Genomic DNA, 10,222 nt, shown 5'->3' with positions numbered 1-10,222 from the left:
AATAAAAGAGTGACAGGAAGCAATATATGAGATGGTGCAGATCTAACTCAGCTATTATCTCTATCACATCTTCACATAATGTTAAACATTGTCTCAATAAAATGTTTAATGATTTGGAAAACATCGCATTTAATGACATCTAGGTTGCCCATGGATTTTATCACTAAAAAGTTATTGTCATCTTTCATTTACCTTCAGTTTCTCCCTGTCTACTGGCTCCTTCCCTACCACCTACTAACAAACCTGTGTCTCACCCATGCTCAAAAAAATCCTCACTTGATCCATTCATCCACACTACATATCATCTTCTATCTTGTCTGCCCTTTAAGGTTAAATTCCCTGAGAATTCATTCTAATAGATTTCCTCCAGTTCTTCTTTAATTCCCTTCTTAATTCCCTGTAACATGGATTTGATTTTGTCATTTCACCAAAACTGCTCTCTCCAAAATTATCAATAATTTTCTAATTGCTAAATCCAATGGCCTTCTTCAGTTCTCATGCTACTTGACCTCTCTTTAGCCTTTAACACTGTCAATCATCATCTTCTCCTTGATACTCTGTTCTTCCTAGATTTGGGGGACACTATTCTTTCCTGGTTCTCATCCAACATATTTGACTTTACCTTATCTATCTCCTTTGATGAATCTTCATTCAGATCATACCCTCTAACCAGTGTCCCCCAGAGTTTTGTCCAGGATTCTCTCCTCTGTTTCTTCACCTGGTGATCTCATTAGTTCCCATGGATTTAATTTTCTTCTGTATTTGATGATGCTTAAATCTATTGATATAGTCCTAAACTCTTCTAACCTCCAGTGTTGCACCTCCAACTGTCCTTCAGATATGTCAACCTAGATATCCAACAAACATTTTAAATTCATATCTCAAACTAAGCTTGTTATCTTTCTCAAATATTCCTCTCTACTTCCAAAATTCCCTAATTCTTCTGAGAGTAGTAATCCTTGCAGTCTCCCAGGATTGTAACCTAGATGTCATTCGCAGTGCCACTGTCTCTTACCTTACCCACCATATCTAACATAATGCCAAGCCCTGAAGGATTCACCTTTGTAACATCTTTCAATTATGTCCCCTTCTTTTTTCTAATATTCCCATCACCCTGGTACAAAACCCCACCATCTCACACCCAGACTATTGCTATAGCCTGCTGATTGGGCTTTCTGCCAGAAGTATTTCCCCACTATAATCCATGTTCCATTCAAAGGCCAAAGTGATTTTACTTAAGTGTCAGTCTGACTATGTCATCCCCATACTCAATAAAATCCACTGGCTATCACCTCCAGAATCAAATAAAAATTCCTTCCTTTTGGCATTCAAAGCATATATAAACTCCTAGATACTTCCAGTTTTCTTATGTCTTATATTCTCTCCCCACCATGTACTCTTTGATAGTGACATGAACCTTTCTTGCTATTCTGTGAAGAAGACACTCCATCTCTCAGTTCTTGCATTTGGCAGTTATGTGGATAAAGAATTGGAAAAGGGAGATATTGGAGGGAGTCAAAGAATCCCTAATCCAGATCAGAGGAGAAAAGGGTCAAATATAGTGTCTCCACAAGTTAAAATTGACCTGATTGAGAAAGTGGCAGAAGCCTAGGCTATGAGAGTGGAAAAAAGGGGATGAATGCAATATGTTGTGCAAGTAAAATCAATAAGAATGGGCAATTAAATGATTATTTTTAATGGAGAATTGGCAGCTCTGAGCTTTTGAACCTGGGAGAGTAGTGGTATCCTTGAAAGACAATATGTAAGTTTGGAAGAATGATAGGTTTCAGAGTGAAGATAAGAAGTTCTCTTCTTGATATAGTCAAGGGACATATATCAATAAGGCAGTTTTATGATGGAAGACCAGCACTTGGGGTGGGTGAGGAATTGTGGCTGAAAATAAATATATAGATTTGAGACTCAGATCACCAAAGGAATGAGTTAGAGAAGAAAGATGGGTCTCAAGATAGAGATTTGTGGAAAAACTCATAGTTAAAGGGATATGACTATATATCTGTAGATGTATAAATGTCTAGCAAAACAGACTTGGGAGCGGGTGGGAAAAGGATATATATATATAGTGCTGTAAAGTGAGGGAATTGGGCTAAATATTTGGACTCTATACTCCCTTTCAGCTCTAACTCTTTACTTCAGTCATAACTCTTTACTGAAGACTGAAGAAAGGAAGAATAAAATGGTATATAAGGTAGTTATATTTTGAGGTGCAAAATAAGGGAGGAAAGGGTGCTCATGTGGCATCTGTTTCCTCAGTAAAGTAGAAAATAAAAGCCACTACTGGAAGTGAAGGGGAAAATTAGGGTTAAAAGAAGTTGAGGTAAGAAGGAAGGATTTCGGAAGATCAAAATCAAGGGTAAGAATTCATATTACATATTTGCAGAGATTTTTCTTTCTTGGAGTACATGTGTGTTCATTTTAATTCTCCTAAGAATTTAAGACAAAATCTTTTGTGTTTCAAGTTTTGAAAATTCAAAATCAATGAGATTCTTCCTGCCAACATTTCCAAGGGACAAATCAATTTTGAATCAAAGGGTAACTGTCACTTTCTCAATCAGGTCATTTTAAACTGATAGGGAGAATTTTCTGTTGAGACATAGTGTATTAGATAGTTGAATAAAGGAGGGGCAGGTAATTCTGCCTTGCTAGAAGATAAATTAGCATAAGACAGATAATTCAAAATATTGCTTTACATACCTGACTTGGTATATAGACAGCTAATTTTTTTTTTAAAACTAAACCTGTGATTTCACTGGTGTTGCGAGTTCTTAGTGATGAGCTTCCTCCACCAAAGTAGATTGACACTTTCTTTAAGTAACATACAGAATTTGAGTTGTCTAGAAGACAACTGCCTCTGTCTCTGTCTCTTTCTCTTTCTCTCTCTCTCTCTCTCTGTGTCTCTTTCTCTGTCTCTCTCTTTCTCTCTCTCTCACATTCACTCTCTCTCTCACTGTGTGTCTGTCTCTCTCTCCCTCCCTCCTTTCTTCATCTCCTTCTCCCTCTCTTCCCTTGAAGGGAAGGGAAACCAGCCCTCACTCCTACCAAAAAGTCTTAGTGACTTTTGAATAATGTGCTGCCTAAGAGACCTTGACCTTGGACTTCTGGGCTCTGACTGCCTTTTCTGCTGTGTTTCTTTCCCTACTTAGGTAATCAAAATAGGCTTCTCTAGGTTCATTGACACGGGATGGCTGACATTCAGAAAAAAGAACCCTGTAACTACTGCTGTAATGATCAGTAGGAAAAAGAGCCAAACTCTTTCCCTGACCAGTAAATGTAATGGGTCCTTAGGGACAGTTAACAAGCAAGGTGAAAGTGAAAGACTGACTGATTCAGCAGTATAACAAATTGTCAAATACTTTGGGTTTTTTTTTATCAAACTCCCAGGAAATTATAATGGGAATTATAAGTTATTGTTTCATATCAATGTGCACTTCTGAGTCTTTTTGTTATAATCATTTCTTCTATGTGGAGAAAATAAAATTATTCTGTACCTAATATGTTCCCTTTTGGGAAGACCCTAGACATGAGCCAAATTTTAAGCTTTAAGTGGTTTTCCCTAGGGCTTTGAAGACATGAGCATATAAAATCCAAAGATTTCAAATAAAAATGTTTCAGTCTTTCCCTTCAGAGGCAGACTCTCCTAGGGCTCTGAACCTTCCCCAAGTGCATGGGTCCAGAGCTCTTTAAAAGGGGAAGAATGATTGACCCAGCTCTTCTGACCCCAGTAGCAGATCTGTATTGTTAAAGGTGTTTTTCATTGTCAAGAACTAGGAATGTTTAGTAGTGAGATTACTGGAAGAGGATATGAAAAAAATTAATAGCATTTCTTTCATAATTAAAAATTGTTTTTAAGTATTTGGATCAATTCACGATATCATCATCTTTCAACTGGTATGCCTTTGTTTCTATCAGTTTTCTAACACTGAATTCTCATCTTTCCTGATTTAATGAATACCATGATCTTAAGTTCTTTGAATCTGCAATTGTCAGACTATTCACAATTTTGAATGTTTTAGATGCTTGTTGGTAGTTTGTATTTCTTCTTTCGAAATGTTGTTCATATTGTATGATTATATATTGATAAATGACAATTTAGCATATATCTTGATTCCTGGTAAAAATTCAAAGTTTAACTTTTATCAGAGATACTTATTTTTTCTAATTTGTGGAATAAAACAAGTGTTACTATAATATAGCACATTAAAAAAAGATGATTGTTCGCAAAACGGGTCTATTACATAACCTTTGCTTTGCCTCTTAAATATATAATAAAACAATCATGTAAATTTCCTCCCTTTTTCTCCCCCACCCCAGCCTTAGATTTAGTTAACATTAGACCCAAATATGTACACACACACACACATATGTACACATACACACAAATATTTATATAATAAAAATAATTCCATACATATTTCTACTTATCAATTCTTTCTCCAGATGCAGATAGAATCTTCCTTCCATATCTTTTGTGGTTAATTTGCAAATTTAAAATGGTGAAAATGGCTGATTTGTTCAGTCATTCATAAAATAATATAACTGCTACCATAACAACATTCTCTTGTTTCTGCTTATTTTACTATTCATGTTTTGTGCAACTCTTTGCGTGTTCTTCTAAGATTATTGAATTCATTAGATCTTATAGCACAGTAGTATTCCATGAAAACCGTATACCACAACTTGTTCAGCCATTACCTGACAAGCATCCCCACAATTTCCAGTTCTTTGCCACCAAAAAGAGGTGTTATAAACATTTTGGAACATATAGGTTCTTTCGCTTATTCCCTAATCATCTTGGGAAACAGACCTAGGGGTGGTATTGCTGGGTCAAAAGATATAGGCCCTCTAATAATTCTTGGGGCATAATTCCAGATTCATCTACAAAATGGTTGGATCAGTTCACAGTTCCACCAACAATGAATTAGTGGCCCAATTTTTCCACATCCCTTCCAACATTTATCACTTTCCTCATAAATCATTTTAGCCCACTGATAGGTATAAAACGATATTTAATTTGCATTCTCTAATGAATAATGATTTAGAGCATTTTTTTATATGACTCTGTATTGATCTGATGACTTTATTGCAAAACTGCCTGTTTATATCTTTGACCATTTATCAACTGAGAAATGATTCATGTTCTAACAGTTTTGACAAGTTCTTTATGTATTGGAGAAATGAGACCTTTATCTGAGAAACTGATTATAATGGGTTTTTTTTTCAATTTTTTGCTTTCCATCTCAGTTTGGCTACATTTGTTTTATATGTAAAAAACATTTAAAATTTAATATAATTTAAATTATACTTTTTACATCTTATTCTGTTCCCTATCTTTTGGGTTTTTTAAATAAATTATTCATATATTCATAAGTCTGATAAATAACGTTCCATTTTCTTCAAACTGTCTTGTAATATCTCTCTTTATAACTTGATCATCTATCTGTTTTGACGTTACCTTAGTAAATAGTGTGAAATTTTGGTCTATTCCCAATTTCTGCCAGCTTACTTTCCAATTTTCCCAACAATGTTGGTCAAATAACGAATTCTTATCCCAAAATCTTTTAAATCATTTTAAATGAGGAAACTCTTATTATCTCTTGCATGGTTTTGTCTGTGACATATGACAATGCTGAAAATTTGTATGAATTTACTCTATACCCTGCTGCTTTGCTCAAATGAGTAATTATTTCAACTAACTTTTTTAGGTGATCCTTTGGAATTTTTCAAATATATCATCATATCTTCTTCAAAAAGAGATGGTTCATTTAGTAATCTAATCCCTTGTTATTTCTAAATAAAATATTGTACCCAGTTAAGTCCAAGATATTTGAATGTAAGCTATTATTAAAGAATATTTTGGCATTAGGTTTTCTTAAAACAAACTTCTGAAAATATTAGTAACTTTACAGTTAGAAAAATGACCTGATATTTTTGTTTTATTTCTGCATATTTTTGCTGTTTAATTTTAAAATGACACTCCTCAAAACAATATTGTGCGTATGTTTGAATAATTTTAGTGAATAAATTAATATGCTACTGATTTTCTGCAGCCCACTAGATGGCACCAAAGGGAAAAAAATACCTCAAGTTGAATTTAATGATAATTTTCTTTAAAATTTTGGTTATGAAGCTACTGATTTTATACTGTTATTTCTTTGAGTGTCTTTTTGATTTGGCAATGTTTGTTTCTTGCAATATATGTGTACAAAACATTTCAGTAGTTATTGCTAATTATATGTCAAGATTGTATGTGGATGCTATTAATAGTTTCAGAATAAAAATAGTTTCTTAATTATTTCTATAAAAAAAAAGAGATGATTTCTTACCCCATTCCCTGTTACTCCTTCTATTTCTTTTTCTTCTCTTATTGCTATGGTTAAGATTTCCAGTGCAGTATTGAACAATGTGGGACTAAGTGGACATCCTTGTTTTACACCTGATCTTACTGAGAAAGCTAGAAGCCTGCTAGATAGGCTAGAAGCCTATCCCATTACAAACAATGCTTGCTGGTTATTTGAAATAAATGCTTTTTATCAATTTAAGGAAGAAATCTACTATGTCTATACTTTCAAGGGTTTTTAATAGAAATGAGTATTGTAATTTTTCAAAAGCTTTTTCTGCATCCCTTGGTAAAACCATATGATTTTTAAAATTTTTTCTTATTGATATAATCAATGGTGTTGTTAGCTTTTCTTATATTTACCATTCCAGAATTCCTGGTATAAATCCCACTTGGTCATAATTATTGAAAAGATATTTTTCCTCTATCTATACTTTATTTTTCCTTTTATACCAAGGAAGTCATGTGGTGCAGCAGAAAGAATACTGAACTAGCATCACTGAATATAGAGTCATGTGAGAAACCTGTACCCATGACTGAGGCACCACTTGTTCTCTGAATACTTAACCTCTCTAGTCCTTAGATTTCTCATCTGCAAAATGAAGATATTGAACTGCAAGACTTTGAGGCCCTTCTAACCCTAAAGTTATGGTTCTGTTTGAACTATTTTATTTGCATACATCTTTAAAAATTCCATGTGATCAAGTATTTATATAATCTTTTACAATATTCTCTCTGGTATGGTAGGCTATGAATTTTCATGTTATGATAGATTTAGAAGTCAAGGGTTCTTGGAGGTCATCTAATCCAATGATGTAATTTTATTAATGAAGAAACTAGGGCTGAAAAATGTTAATCAATTTGCCCAGAAAAAGATCACCAGTACCAGAAGCTCTTGACTCCAAATGCAGCTCTCTGTCAAATGTACCACATTATCTTTCTTACCAATTATATTACATTATAGAACATATAACCTTCTATTCTCATCTAATATTTTAATGGTATGAATTTTTTGTAAAATTTTTAGGTTCTGTGTTTTAACTTAAGGTATGAGATGGTGCTCTAAAACCCATTTTCTGTCAAACTATTTTCCAGTTTTCCTAACATTTCTTATCAAAGAGTACCTTTCCCAAAAGTTTGTGCTTTTACATTTATCAAATAAATCTATCAACTGTCATACAAATGTATTTTTATGTCTTACTTATCAAGGTTTGGATGACATTGTTTTGTGTTCACCTACCTGTGAAAATGGAATAAATAATGAATTTATTAATCACCTTGATTTGCTTGAGTACTCTTATTGTCCAGGAAAGGTCAAAATAATCTGAGAATCAAAATAACCCAGTCCCGCTAGGAAATCTAAGGACAGAGTTTAATTCAGAGTTCACTTACTCCAATTCCAGAGCTCTATCCATAGCATCATTTTAATGCCAGTACTGAAAGAATATACAAATGTTATTGTTCAACTCTAGTGGTCTTTGAAAGATTGTGAAAAATGGAAGAGATGTCACAGTCTTGTGAAAGGGCAAAATTCATGGTCATTTTTAAGAAGGAAGAGGAAAAAGTGTATTTAGTAAAGGCCAGAGAGCTTTGAATTCTAGTAAGCATTACTAAAAGAAGCATCAAGGAACAGTTAAAAAAGCAAAGTGACCAAAATAAGCCAGTACAACTCCATCAAGAATAAGTCATGTTCAAGACAGGAAAATTTTAAATCTTGGAGAAGATGTGGGAAAATCAGAACATTATTGGAGTTGTGAACTTATCCAGCCATTCTGGAGAGCAATTTGAAACTATGTCCAAAGATCTATTAAAATATGCATACCCTTTGATCCAGCAACACCACTTCTAGTGCTTTATCACAAAGAGATCATAGAAGTGGAAAAAGGACCCATGTGTACAAATATATTTATAACAGTTCTTTTTGTGGTGGCAAAGAGCTGGAAATTGAGGGGATGCCCATCAATTGAGGAGTGGCTGAGCAAGCTGTGGTATATGAATATAATGGAACACTACTGTGCTATTAGAAATGATGAGCAGTCAAACTTCAGAAAAACTTTGTAAACTTCTACAAACTGATGCTGAATGAGAGGAGCAGAATCAGAAGAACATTGCACACAGTTACAGTCACATTGTGTGATGACTAACTTTGATAGTAATCTCAGCAATGCAAGGTTCTATAAGAACGCTAAGGGACTCATGATGGAAAATATTATTCACATCTAAGGAAAGAATCACAAAGTCTGAATGTAGATTGAAGCATAATATTTACTCTCCCTCTTTTGTGTTTTATTCCTTTATTTTCATAGTTCATTTCATTGGTTCTAATTCTTCTTTGCAATATCACTAATGTGAAAATATGTTTAATGTGAATATACATGTAGAGCCTATATCAGATTGCATGCCATATTGGAGAGGGGACAAAAGGAAGGAGAGGGAGAGGAAGAAAAGTTGTTACTCTAAAGCTTGTGGAGCTGAATCTTGTAAACTAAAAATAAATAGATAATTTTTCAAAACAGTAAATAAAAAAGTAGCTCATGTTGGCCCTGGGAGAGGGACAAGACATAGCAGAACTTGACTCCCCATGTCATGGAGTACTGGAGGCTCCTGGTCAAGTGATCACCAGACTATGTGACCCTGAGGGCTATTGATGGGTTACACTACAGTCTAATTGTGAAAAACACCTATTGTATCAGTTGCCCCTGTCAGCATGAACTCTGAAGAAAACTGTTTCAATTATATGCTTAAGAAAAAAGGGCCCAAACAAGTAAACTGTGTCCTCTTAAAAATAAACCATGACTCATTCTTCCTTGGGAGTCAGGTTCCCCAAAAACTGGTCCTGTTGTAGTGAAATTAGCCATAGTACCCTTGTGGACCAAGGAAGGCAAAAAAAAACAAAAACGAAAACAAAATAAAATATGTCACTAGTACAAGATTGTCGTATCCTCCAAGTCTGTCATATTCCAAGGGAAGAGTGTAGGGGGAATTGAGAAATTCTTGATCATGGAAGGAAAAAATGTACCACATTTCTACAAATCTGAATCACTAATGAAAATGTACAGAGTAGTTAGAGTGCCATCGAGAGAGAAGTTCCTATTTCTTGTAACTAACAATGCCATAACTAAAACAAGTATGCCTTTCTATGGTGTTCTTTTTGGTCCTGGACAGTATGTGGTTGTTATAGCCAAAACTCTTGTCCAAGATATTTAAAGAGTCATGAAAAGGTGCAGATTTAAACTTCAACCTACCAATCAGAGTCAGACCAAAACTCACAGATCTGAAGAAATAGCAACTAGTGATATTACCATGGGTAACAATGTCAAAAAGAATTAGGATTAAATTGTGAAGGAACAACACAAAACACATAAATGGCTGCATGCAGAGCCATATGAATTCCTTGGTAAAGCCATGGGGTTCTGTCTTGCTTCCTTATAAAGACTTTTCAAGAAATTTGCCATTTTCCTACGTATTTTCCTGATGATGATAATGGGAAAGAACTGCCAGAAGATTTACATGCTGAAAATATTTATCAGCCCAGTGATCCTTCTGTTGTAGGTACATACATAGCATTAACTGTATTCATTGTAGTTATTCACTGCACCTAGTTACTTAGGTGGCACAGTGGTCTAGAGTATTGGACCTGGAGTCAGGAAGAATCATTCATCTTCCTGAGTTCAAATCTGACCTCAGACTCTTACTAGCTGTGTGACCCAGGGCAAATCACTTCACCCAGAATATTCTTATTTCTTCATTTATAAAATGAGCTGGAGAAGGAAATGATAAACCTCTCTAGCATGATTGTCAAGAAAATCCCAGGTAAACAGAAGAAGAAGATGAAAAAGAAGAAGAAGAAGGAATCAGATATAACTA

General features: G+C 34.4%; 1 pseudogene; it reads left to right on the top strand.

Moving 5' to 3' along the window:
- The first annotated feature begins 3,199 nt into the window (after positions 1-3,199).
- On the top strand, positions 3,200-9,685 carry LOC140522660 (large ribosomal subunit protein uL3m pseudogene; annotated as a pseudogene).
- The last annotated feature ends 537 nt before the right edge of the window (positions 9,686-10,222 follow it).

The sequence above is a fragment of the Notamacropus eugenii genome, chromosome 2, assembly GCF_028372415.1.
Source record: "Notamacropus eugenii isolate mMacEug1 chromosome 2, mMacEug1.pri_v2, whole genome shotgun sequence".
NCBI lineage: Eukaryota > Metazoa > Chordata > Mammalia > Diprotodontia > Macropodidae > Notamacropus > Notamacropus eugenii.
The sequence above is the reverse complement of the archived record's forward strand: the minus strand, read 5'-3'. Positions and strand labels throughout refer to the sequence as shown.